At 38.3% G+C, this 13,130-nt stretch overlaps 2 non-coding genes across 2 annotated transcripts; both read left to right on the plus strand.

Moving 5' to 3' along the window:
• Nucleotides 1–223: 223 nt before the first annotated feature.
• Nucleotides 224–330, plus strand: LOC121205762 (small nucleolar RNA R71). Its single transcript, XR_005900837.1, has one exon. It is a non-coding gene; the product is annotated as a small nucleolar RNA R71 (small nucleolar RNA).
• Nucleotides 331–9,966: 9,636 nt separating this feature from the next.
• On the plus strand, nucleotides 9,967–10,073 carry LOC121205642 (small nucleolar RNA R71). Its single transcript, XR_005900718.1, has one exon. It is a non-coding gene; the product is annotated as a small nucleolar RNA R71 (small nucleolar RNA).
• The last annotated feature ends 3,057 nt before the right edge of the window (nucleotides 10,074–13,130 follow it).

Here is a 13,130-nt window from a genome sequence, read left to right on the forward strand (position 1 = left end):
AGAAAGCATAGTAACCGAATCAACGTTAAACACGCCGACTGCTTTCGTCGGCTTTGTTCTCATGACTTGCCACTGATAATTATTCAATGACATCTCTTCTATAAATTCATAGGGCTCTTCAGGTGTCTTATTGTTAATAGTACCACCAGTAGTTGCATCAATCATCTGTCTAGTCAAAGGATTCAAACCGTTGTGAAAAGATTGAACCTGTAGCCAAAGTGGTAGCCCATGGTGAGGGCACCTTCTCAATAGATCCTTGTATCTCTCACATGCATCATAGTGTCTTTCTAAATCCATCTGCACAAAAGAAGAAATATCATTCCTTAGTTTAAGTATTTTTGCCGGCGGAAAATATTTAAGCAAAAACTTTTTGGTCATTTGTTCCCAACTGGTATTGATACTCATGGTAACGAGTTCAACCATTGTTTAGCCTTAGTCCTTAATGAAAAAGGAAATAACCGAAGGCAAATGGCATCGTCAGAAATGCCATTGATCTTAAAGGTGTAGTAGAATTCCAAAAAGTTTGCTAAATGAGTGTTTGGATCCTCGTATTGCAAACCATCAAACTGAACAAACTGTTTATCATTTCAATCGTGTTAGGTTTTAGTTCAAAACTATTTGCAGCAATAGCAGGTCAACTATACTCGATTTAGCTCCTCTTAAACTAGGTTTAGCGTAATCATAGATAGTACAAGGAGTAGAATTCTGATTTATTGGGTCTACAATAGCCACAGGAGGTAACTGATTATTATGATTATCAGCCATCTCCTCAGTTGTGTGTTGAATGTCATCCTCTTGCCCTTCCTCTATGTATCGTAGGCTTTGCCTTATTTCTCTTCGGTTTCTACGAGTTGTGCTTTCGATCTCACTATCAAAAAGTAGAGGTCTTGACGGGTTTCTTCTAGTCATAAACTATGAAAACCTGCTAGAAATAAATAAAAGAAAATTAAGTGATATAAAAAAATAAAAATTAAATTAAATTGCAATAAAATAATTGGCTAAAGTAATAAAAATTAAGCGTTCCTAATATTTTAGTCCTCGTCAATGGTGCCAAAAACTTGATGGTTGTGAATCTAACTAATAATTCGACTTAAGGCAAGGCACCTATCAAACAGTAGTATAGTTATGGTGAGACCGGAATATGGTATCCACGAGGACTAAAACTACTAGTAGTTACTCTCTTTTTATTATCTAGCCTAAGAATTTAAGGGTGTTTTTAAACTAAACTAATTTTCTAATTTATCTAAGATCACGACAGAGGCGAAAGTTGGAAAATACTTTTAGGAAAACCAATTGAGAGACAATACCCAAGAAAGAATCCAACTAGACTTCACTTATTACCTTTGACTTAGACGATTTATTCACTTGACTTATTCCGTAGAAATCCCTAATTTATATTAATATCCCTTTTGAGACTAAGAACAATTGACTTTAGGTTGATTAATTGAAATCTCTTTCTAATTAAAACCCCTATTGTCGCATTAACTCGATCTATGGATTCCCTTGTTAGATTTGACTCTAATCCGGTAGATTTATGTCGTCCTATCTCTAGGATTGCATTCAACTCCGCTTAATTATGAATGATCTACTCTTAAACAAGGACTTTTGCTCCACTGAATAAGCACATCAAAAACCTGGATTAATATCCTGAAATATTAAAGCAAGAATTAAAACTCATAATCAAGAATAAGAACAAGTATTTATCATATAAATCAAAGTATAATACGATTTGTCATATGGTTCATCTCCTTTAGGTATTTAGGGAGTTTAGTTCATAATAATAATGGAAAACATCTCAAAGTTTAGAAAACAACAAAACTTAAAGAAACCCAAGAGCTGTTCCGATGGCTAGTCGCGAGTATTTTTTGCCTCCAACTCTATGTGTAACCCTCATCCTCTTCTAGGGTCTTTATATAGACTTTTGAATGCCCAAATTAGCCCAAAATATGCATTTTCCGAGTAGAACTAGACTTGGGCTCGATAGGGACACGGGCGTGTGCCACACCCATGTGATGATGCTCAGGTCGTGTGCAATTCTGACTTAGATTAATTTCGACACGACCATGACACATGGGCATGTGGTCTACCCATGTGTCACACACAGGCGTGTGGATTACCCGTGTGGAATTGCCTAGGCCATGTGAAACATTGATTTAGGCCTAATTTGTCCGTTTTTTGCTCGTTTCTTGTTCTTTTTGTTATTCTATGCTTTCCTGAGTATAACACATGAATTTAAAGGATTAGGAGTATCGAACTCAATAAAATTAAGGAATTGAAAACAGATGCTGACGGCAGCAGTGGTGTGGATTTGAAATATCACTAAAATTTTTAGGAATGGAATTACATAGTGAATAAATTATGTAATGGAACCTTGATGAATCTATTTTCATATGAAAGTAACGAAACGATCATATGAACAGTATATTACGAGATATTAAAGTTCTCGTGAAATAGGGCCAGAATGGTTTCTGGATCCCCTGTTTCGACTTTGAAAATTCACCATAAATTATCCAGAGACAATTAGAAGTCATGCCTTATATTTATAGATTCCCCTTTGAGTATAGTTTCATTAGAGACAAACAAAATGAGTATTGAAGCTCTGTACAGGGAGATATCCAAGTCGTAATACGTGAAGGTCAGAGTAGTCGAACCCAGAATCAGGGGAGACTTTAACTAATAAACTGTACCAATTGGCCTGACCAAAAATTCTAGAAATAAATCCATAGATGGATATATGAGTCTAATTTCATAGAAAATTTACGGAATCAGTTTTTGAGTTTTGGAACGCGAGATATGATTTTTAAGGCAACAGTGATGCGGTTAGCCAGCCTGTCTAGAATTTTTTTTAAATGGACTGTGAAAACAAAGTAATTAAGTCTGTTAGCACCTCGCGTTTGACTCCGACAACGGTCACGGGTACGGGGTGTTACAGTGGTGCTGGAGGCAAGATGTGTAAATGTTGGCAGATTTGTTGTAGTGTCGCTTCGATGCTGTCAAATCATTGAGTGCAATACTGCTCAAAGCAATGAAGGTGGTCAGAAACTTCAGATATTAAAGCAGCCGCATGAAGTGGTCAGTGGCTCAGTGGTGGCTGTGATGGTGGGTCCTCCTAAAATGCAGGGATATCGTCAGGAATATCCTTGTCGTCATCCTCATCGCTAACTCGTGCAAGTCGGTACTGAGGAGGGTGGAACCCATGACGACGCTCAATCATCCGCATATGGAGCACACTTTGGATGCCCTATGGGGAAATCCAGCCAGTGAGAGTGAGTGATAAAGACTGAGCCACTGTATTCAGGAGCCCGAATTAGTGCACTAGAAGAGTCACATATGGGCCTAGGGTGATGACTCACTTCTTGTGTCTCTCGGTTTTATAGCGAAAAGCTAGGGCAATGAAGTAGGCAAGGTAAAAAATGTGCCCCTGCCTCATGCTCCACAGGAAGTATACGTCGTGAGTGTTCACTACGCCAATGCTCTCTCTTCTCCCTGTTAAAGTGTATTCCAAAAGAGCGTGGAGATATCGCAGAGCTGGAGCTAGCACTGATGCCTTGGAACAGCTGGGGTCATAGATGCCTGTAGAAGGCATCATAGCATTCCAACATGATGAAGGCACATAGTGGATGTGGCGGTGGAGGTGAGAAAATTTTTCGGCCTCTTTGAACTCGTTCGTATATGGTCCCAAGGCAACGCCAAATTCTGGGGCACTCAGCTGCCGTACTAGACAGCCAAGGCGGAATTGGATTGTTCCTGGGTCTTTATGCTCAGCCATAACTGTTTGCATCTGAAATGTCGAGCATAGTTACAAAGTGAGCTCTAGGTACATCAGCTCAACGTTTTCAAATAATCGGTCCCATGGAGTGGTGGCTAAGAAGGCTCGAACCAAATCAGCCAGATAGACCTGCTCTAGTATAGTCCAATCAATGTAACGGCCCACACCTAAGAGTCGGGCCCGTATTACTGGAATAGTTCCTCTTGAGGTCCTGGTGGAAATTAGAGAACTGGGTGCCATATCTCGGTGGTAGGACCTGAGGAGGATGTTGCTCCTTTTCACTTCTTCGAAGTGGGGACAGAAGTTTTCTTGCCTCTAGTGTTAGTCATTGTGTTCAACTGATGAATGATGGTGGTGCTTGACGGAGGAAGGGTGCGGCGTCGGTGTGCAGTAGGGCTTGGGCAGTGAAGGAAAAGGGGAAAGTAGAGGGGAGTAATAAAGGAATAAAGGAGAAAAGAGAAAGAAAATGGGAGAGAAAGGAAGAAAAGAAAATAGAAAGATAGGAGAAAAGGGAAAGAGAAGAAAGAAAAATGGAGAAGAAAAGGGTGGTTGGTTTCGAGAAGAATGTGAATAGTGAATGAAATAAAAAAATTAGGGTTGGGGGAATTAAAAGAGGGGCCACAGTCGTGTAAGCCCAGTTTTGGGCCACAGGGTGTGGCCCACACCCGTGGGATAGTCACTAAGCTCGTGTTTTTTGTGAAATCGTGGTCAGGTTCACACATAGGCTCTTCGACACGCTTGTGTGTCCGAGCCGTGTGCACGTTCATTCATTTCTCCCACGCCTATATGGGATTCTCCATGCCCGTGTTCATGGCTTATGTTTATCAGTTGGTGTTTCAAGTCAGTATCGCACATGGCCTACAGACACGCCCGTGTGTCCAGGCCATGTGGCTTACACGGCTGCATCGCAGGGCCATGTGGTGCTCCCTTCGTTTCTTCCATGCCCGTGTTAGTCAATCAGTATTGCACATGGCCTAAATCATGACCGTGGCATAAGCCCGTGCTCTATTCTTACTTCATTAGATGTTTTGATCTTTGTCCAATTTCCCGCACGGTCTCGAGCCCGCCAGTGTTGAAGGTCATGTGTTTCCCATAGCCGCCTCGAACGGCCGTGTGGATGTATCGTAGGCCATGTCTCTGCTGATATTTTTGGAAATTAAGGTGCAGTTTTACCACGATTAGGGACACGCCCGTGTCTCGTAACCGTGTGTCTCGTAACCGTGTGTCTCACACGGTTGTGTCACACGGCCGTGACTATTTATCGCAGCCCGTGTTCCATCCTATCTTGGAAAAAAATTTGTCCTATTTTAGCACAGCCATGGCCACGCCCGTGTCTCCTGCCCGTGGTTGTCACACGGTCTAGGACATGCCCATGGCTCCAGGCTATGTTCGCCTCTGTCAAATGTCAAAATTTACCTGCAGTTGAACTATGGACAATTAACGAAAAATTAAACCATACTTAGTGAGGTTAGTGCTTGGGTTGCCTCCCAAGAAGCGCTTATTTAGAGTCTAAGCTCGACTTTACCATATGACATATTTAGGCAGGTTCATAGAGCCGTAGCTCCTCTCGTTTAACCTTAAAGTCCTCACCGTTATAAAGTTTAAGATGATGTCTATTTACCTGAAAGGTGTCATGAGTTGGATGATTACCTCACCGTTATAATGTTTAAGATGATGCCTATTTACCATCGTGATTTTAGCTTCCCAGGAAACAATTTGAGCCTTGAGTTGTATAACAAGACTAGATCTCCAGCTTCAAATTGCTTATGTTGCTTTAAACGAGCATCATGGCGGTGTTTCGTGGCTTCTTTGTATAGGCGTGAATTCTCATATGCATTAGTTCGCCACTTATCTAACTTGTTCAACTGCACCAACCTTTTTTCACCTGCAAGTTTGAGATCGAAGTTTAGAAACTTTATAGCCCAGAATGCCTTATGTTCTAACTCAAATGGTAGATGACAACTTTTTCCATAAACAAGTCTGTAAGGGGATGTTCCTATGGGGGTTTTAAAAGTTGTTCTATAATCCCATAAAGCATCATCTACTTTCATCGCCCAATCCTTCCTCTTTGATTCTATTGTCTTTTCTAGGATACGTTTAAGCTCTCGGTTTAATATTTTGGCTTACCCACTAGATTGAGGATGGTAAGGGGTAGCTGTTCTGTGGTGAACTCCGTATTTCTTAAGGGTCTTATCAAATTGGGCGTTACAAAAATGAGTACCCCTATCACTGATAATTGCTCTAGGTGTTCCAAATCGAGAGAAGAGTTTCTTAAGGAATCGTACTACCACTCGAGCATCATAAGTAGGTAAAGCTTGGGCTTCCACCCATTTGGACATATAATCAATGGTTACTAAGATGTATTTATTCCCATATGAACTAGGGAATGGACCCATAAAGTCGATACCCCAAACGTTAAATATTTCACATTAAAGCATGTACATTTGGGGAATTTTGTCATGTTTAGAGATATTACCTGCTCGTTGGCATTTATCGCTAGTAGCAACATACCTGTTGGCGTCTTTGAATAGTGTAGGCCAATAAAAACCTGATTTGAGTGTTTTATGTGCGGTCTTATTTCCACTATAATGTCCTCCAATCGGTCCTGAGTGGCAATGCTCCAATATTTTAAATTCTTTTGACCTTGTAACGCATCTCCTAATGACTTGATCTGCACATGTACGGAAAAGAAAAGGATCTTCCCAAAAGTAGTTTTTCATATCAGTGAAGAATGGCTTCTTTTGCTGATGTGGCAACCCTTTTGGGATAATGTTAGCGGCTAAAAAATTCTCAATGTCTGAAAACCAAGTTACTTCAGAATCAGATATAGCAAATAATTATTCTTCAAGGAATGAATCATTTATTTCAACTTCATCTAGCTCTTTGGTACTTGAATTTTCAAGCCTGGAAAGATGATCAGCTGCGAGATTTCTAGCTCCTTTCTTATCCTGAATCTCCAAGTCAAATTCCTGCAATAACAGAATCTATCGAATGAGTCGAGGTTTTCAATCAGTCTTAGTTAAAAGGTAGCGAAGAGTAGAATGGTCAATATAAACGACAACTCTAGACAACATTAGATATGACCTAAATTTATCGAATGCAAAAACCACAGCTAGCAACTCTTTCTCCGTGATGGTGTAGTTTTCTTGTGCGGCTGTCAAAGTTTTGCTAGCATAATAGATATGTTGGAAATGCTTGTCTCTTCGCTATCCCAAAACTGCACCTACTGGAAAGTCACTCGCATCACATATTAGTTCGAAAGGTAAATTCCAATCAAGTTCGATTATAATTGGAGCATTAATCAATTTATGCTTTAAAGTATTAAACGCTTCTAAACATTCCTGATCTAAATTAAAGGGCACATCTTTTTCTAGTAATTTAGTCAAAGCCTTAGCTATTTTAGAAAAGTCTTAAATAAATCTTTTATAAAACCAAGCATGTCCTAAAAAGCTTCTAGTAGCCTTAACCGAACTAGGGGGAGGTAGTTTTTAAATGGTTTCAATTTTAGATTTATCAACCTCAATCCCTTTACTAGAAATTTTATGTCCTAACACAGCACCTTCATAAACCATAAAGTGACATTTTTCCCAGTTAAGTACAAGGTTTGTTTCCTCACATCTTATTAGAACTCATTTTAAATTTTTAAGGAAAAGATGGAAAGATTTACTGAATACCAAGAAGTCATCCATAAAAACCTCCACGGTGTCTTCTACGAGTTCCTCAAAAATGGCCATCATGCAGCGCTGAAAAGTAGCAGAAGCATTGCATAATCCAAAAGGCATTCTACGATAAGCAAACGTATCGTACGGACATGTAAATGTCATCTTTTTTTTATCTTTAGGAGCTATTGGGATTTGAAAATAACCAGAGAGTCCTTCTAAAAAGCAGTAGTACATATGCCCTGATAACCTTTCCAACATTTGGTCAATGAATGGCAGGGGAAAGTGATCTTTTCTCGTGGCATCATTCATCTTTCTATGGTCAATGCAGACTATCCAACCTGTGGCTGTCCTTGCTGGGATTAATTCATTCTTCTCATTGGCTACAACAGTCACGCCTCCTTTCTTAGGAATAACCTACACTGGACTTACCCAAGAACTGTCAGAAATAGGATAAATAATTCCAGCATCTTGGAGTTTAATTACCTCAGCTTTAACAACTTCTTTCATGTTGGGGTTCAGTCATCTTTGAGCTTGCACACATGGCTTATATTCATCTTTCATTAAAATTTTGTAGGTGCAAAAAGAAGGGATGATCCCTTTAATGTTAAAAATTTTCCAAGCTATGGCCCTTTTACGCTCTCTTAATACTTGGAGTAATTCCTCTTTCTCCTTAGGTTGCATGTTAGAAGCAATAATCACTGGTAATGTAGAATTATTTCTAAGGAATGCGTATTCCAAGTTATTTGACAATTGCTTAAGTTCCAGTTTAGGAGGTTCTTCAATAGAGGGTTTTTGCCTAAGTTCATCGTTTGCCTTAATACCCTCATATTCCGCTTGTCTTGGGAAGGGCTTATTGGAATTTAATTCAGCTTTTATCTTTCCTATCTCAGAATCATCAGAATCTACCTCCTCTCCTTGAGCAAGATACAGTTCCAACGTGTCCTTATGTATGATTTCCTGAAAAGAATCTTGAGTAGCATGATCAAGAAAGTCAATAAAATAACATGAGTCATCCTGTTCCCTAGAAAATCTCATGGCATCATAAATTTTAAAAATAATCTCTTCTTCACCTACTCTAAGCACAAGTTTACCATCACCCATGTCAATAACAGCCCTAGCAATGGCTAAAAATGGACGACCTAAGATTAAAGGCACTCCAACATCTTCATCCATGTCAAGCACAAAGAAATCAATAGGGAATATAAATTTATCTACTTTTACAAGTATGTCCTCTATAATACCCCTATGATATTTAACAGATCTATCAGCTAGTTGAATACTCATCCTAGTGGATTTAGGTTCCCCAAGACCAAGTTGTTTAAACATTTTATATGGCATCAAATTAATACTAGCGCCTAAATCAGCTAGTGCCTCATCAACATTGAAACTACCATTTAAGCAGGGAATAGTAAAACTTCCTGGATATTTCAGTTTGGTTGGTAGTTTATTTTAGAGTATGGCCTAGCACCCCTCGTTAAGTTCCACTGTAGATAAGTCTTCAAACTTACATTTATTCGTTAGAAGCTCCTTTAAAAATTTTGCATATGTAGGCATCTACGATATAGCTTTAAAAAAAGGTAAGTTAATATGCAGTTGTTTAAAAAGTTCAAGAAATTTACTGAATTATGCATCCATGCGGTCTTTCTTCAACTTTCCTGGATATGGGTTTGGTGGTTTGTACTCCTCTGGCATTGGATTGTCATTGTTTTTGGGTTTTCACTCCTCTCCTTCGATTCTGTCAGCTTCTTGTGGTGTCTTCTTTTTAAATTCAGCTAACACTTTCCCACTCTTTAGTGTAACTGCTTTCACATGATCTTTTGGATTCGGTTCGGCGTTACTAGGTTAACATCCTGGTAGTCTCTCTGAAATCATCTTAGCCAACTGTTCAATTTCATTCTCGATCCCTTGGATCGATACTTGATGATTTTTAAGTGTAGTTTCAGTGTTCTAAAAATAGTTTTCTGCTACTAAAATAAATTTTATCATCATCTCCTCAAGGTTCGACTTTTTCTCTTGCTGGTAGGGTTGTTGTTGGAAGCCTGGAGGGGGAGGTGGTCTCTGATTCCCTTGGCCTCCCCATGAGAAATTTAGGTGGTTCCTCCTACCAGCATTGTAAGTATTACTATAAGGATTATTTTGAGGTCGAGAATTATTACCCATATAATTCATTTGTTCATTCTCCATGTTATGGCCATAGGGTGGGTATTCTGAATTGTTCGTTCCACCTCCACTTGCATAGCACTGCATTACTGGATGAACCTATGAAGAACCAAGTAAACCATCAATTTTCTATTCAAAAGTTCTACCTGATCAGAGAGCATAGTAACCAAATCAACGTTAAACACGCCGGCTACTTTTGTCGTCTTTGTCCTCACGACTTGCCAATGATAATTATTTAATGATATCTCTTCTATAAATTCATAGGGCTCGTCAGGTGTCTTATTATTAATAGTTCCACCAGCAGCTGTGTCAGTCATCTGTGTAGTCGAAGGATTCAGGTCATTGTGTAAAGATTGAACCTGTAGCCAAAGTGGTAGCCCATGGTGAGGGCACATTCTCAATAGATCCTTGTATCTCTCCCATGCATGACAGAGTGTTTCTAAGTCCATTTGCACAAAAGAAGAAATATCACTCCTTAGTTTAGCTGTTTTAGCCGGCTGGAAATATTTAAGCAAAAACTTTTCGATCATTTGTTCCCAAGTGGTTATTGATCCTCGTGGTAACGAGTTCAACCACTGTTTAGCCTTTTTCCTTAATGAAAAAGGAAATAACCGAAGGCGAATGGTATTATTTGAAACGCCATTGATCTTCAAGCTGTCACAGAATTCCAGAAAGTTTGCTAATTGAATGTTTGGATCCTCGTCCTACAAACCATCAAACTGAACAAACTGTTGTATCAATTGAATCGTGTTAGGTTTTAGTTCAAAATTATTTGCAGCAATAACAGGTCTAACTATACTCAATTTAGCTCCTGTTAAACTAGGTTTAGCATAATCATACATAGTACAAGAAACAGGATTCTGATTTACTCAGTCAGCAATAGCCATAGGAGGTAACTGATTATTATGATTATCAACCATCTCCTTGGTTGTGTGTTGAATGTCATCCTCTTTCCCTTCCTCTATGTATCGTAGGCTTTGCCTTATTTCTCTTTGGTTTCTGTGAGCTGTGCTTTTGATCTCACTATCAAAAAGTAAAGGTCCTGACGAGTTTCTTCTAGTCATAAACTATAAAAACTGCCAGAAGTAAATAAAAGAAATTTAAGTGATATAAACAAATTTAAATTTAAATTTAATATTAATAAAATAAATGGCTAACGTAATAAAAATTAAGCGTTCCTAATATTTTAGTCCCTGACAACGGCATCAAAAACTTATGGTTGTGAAACTAACTAATAATTCAACTTAAGGCAAGCGCACCTATCGAACAATAGTATTGTTATGGTGAGGCTTAAATATTGTATCCACGAGGACTAAAAGTACTAGTAGTTACTCTCTTTTCATTATCTAGCCTAAGAATTTAAGGGTGTTTTCAAACTAAACTAATTTTTGAATTTATCTACGATCACGACAGAGGCGAAAGTTGGAAAATACTTTTAGGAATACCAATTGAGAAGACAATACCCAAGAAAGAATCCACCTAGACTTCACTTATTACCTTTGACTTAGACGATTTATTCACTTGACTTATTCCATAGAAATCCCTAATTTATGTTAATATCTCTCTCGAGACTAAGAACAACTGACTCTAGGTTCATTAATTGAAATCCCTTTCTAATTAAAACCCCTATTGTCATATTAACTCAATCTATAGATTTCCTTATTAGATTTGACTCTAATCCGGTAGATTTATGTCATCCTATCTCTAGGATTGCATTCAACTTCATTTAATTATGAATGATCTACTCTTAAACAGGGACTATTGCTCCACTGAATAAGCACATCACAAACCTGGATTAATATCCTGAAATTTTAAAGCAAGAATTAAAACTCATAATTAAGAATAAGAACAACTATTTATCATATACGTCAAAGCATAATAAGATTCATCATAGGGTTCATCTCCCTTAGGTATTTAGGGAGTTTAGTTCATAATAATAATGGAAAACATCACAAAGTATATAAAACAACAAAACATAAAGAAACCCAAGAACTTCTAGGAAATTGGATGGAAATATTCAATCTTGATGTAGATCCTGGCTCCGAGGTGATTCCGATGGCTAGTCGCGAGTATTTTTTGCCTCCAAAAACTTGATAGTCATGAAACTAACTAATAATTCAACTTAAGGCAAGTGCACCTATCGAAAAGTAGTATTGTTATGGTGAGAATGGAATATCGTATCCACGAGGACTAAAAGTACTAGTAGTTACTCTCTTTTTATTATCTGGCCTAAGAATTTAAGGGTGTTTTAAAACTAAACTAATTATTTAATTTATCTAAGATCACGACAGAGGCGATAGTTGGAAAATACTTTTAGGAAAACCAATTGAGAAGACAATACCCAAGAAAGAAACCACCTAGACTTCACTTATTGCCTTTGACTTAGATGATTTATTCACTTGACTTACTCCGTAGAAATCCCTAATTTATGTTAATATCTCTCTGGGACTAAGAACAACTGACTCTAGGTTGATTAATTGAAATCTCTTTCTAAGTAAAACCCCTATTGTCACATTAACTCAATCTATAGATTCCCTTATTAGATTTGACTCTAATCTGGCAGATTTATGTCATCCTATCTCTAGAATTGCATTCAACTTCGCTTAATTATGAATGATCTACTCTTAAACAGGGACTTTTGTTCCTCTGAATAAGCACATCAAAAACCTGGATTAATATCCTGAAATATTAAAGCAAGAATTAAAACTCATAGTTAAGAATAAGAACAAGTATTAATCATATAAATCAAAGCATAATAAGACTCGTCATAGGGTTCATCTCCCATAGGTATTTAGGGAGTTTAGTTCATCATAATAGTGGAAAACATCTCAAAGTTTAGAAAACAACAAAACATAAAGAAACCCAAGAACTTCTAGGAAATTGGATGGAAATCTTCAGTCATGATATAGATCCTGGCTTTGAGGTGATTCCAATGGCTAGTCGTGTGTATTTTCTGCCTCCAACTCTGTGTGTCCCCCTCATCCTCTTCTAGTCTTTATATATACTTTTGAATGCCCAAATTAGACCAAAATAAGTCTTTTTTGAATAGAACTAGACTTGGGCTCGACAGGGACACAACCGTGTGCCACGCCCATGTGAAGATGCTCAGGCCGTGTGTAATTCTGACTTGGATTAATGTCAACATGGCCATGACACACGGGCGTGTGGTCTACCCGTGTGTCACACACGGACATGTGGATTACCCATGTGGAACTACCTAGGCCATGTGAAACATTGATTTAGGCCTAATTTGTCCATTTTTGGCCCGTTTCTCGCTCTTTTTGTTATCCTAAGCTTGCCTGAGTATAACACATGAATTTAAAGGATTAGGAGTATCGAATTCAATAAAATCAAGGAAAAAGCATCCATAAATATGCCAAGAATGGGGTAAAAATATATATATTACGGTTTATCAAACATCCCCACACTTAAGTATTTGCTTGTCCTTGTAACACCCCGAACCCGAGACCGACACCGGAGTCGGACACGAGATGTTAACAAACTTTGAAAAAAATTTTTTCCAGACACTGCCCAGTCTG

Source organism: Gossypium hirsutum, chromosome A08, assembly GCF_007990345.1.
Source record: "Gossypium hirsutum isolate 1008001.06 chromosome A08, Gossypium_hirsutum_v2.1, whole genome shotgun sequence".
Lineage (NCBI taxonomy): Eukaryota > Viridiplantae > Streptophyta > Magnoliopsida > Malvales > Malvaceae > Gossypium > Gossypium hirsutum.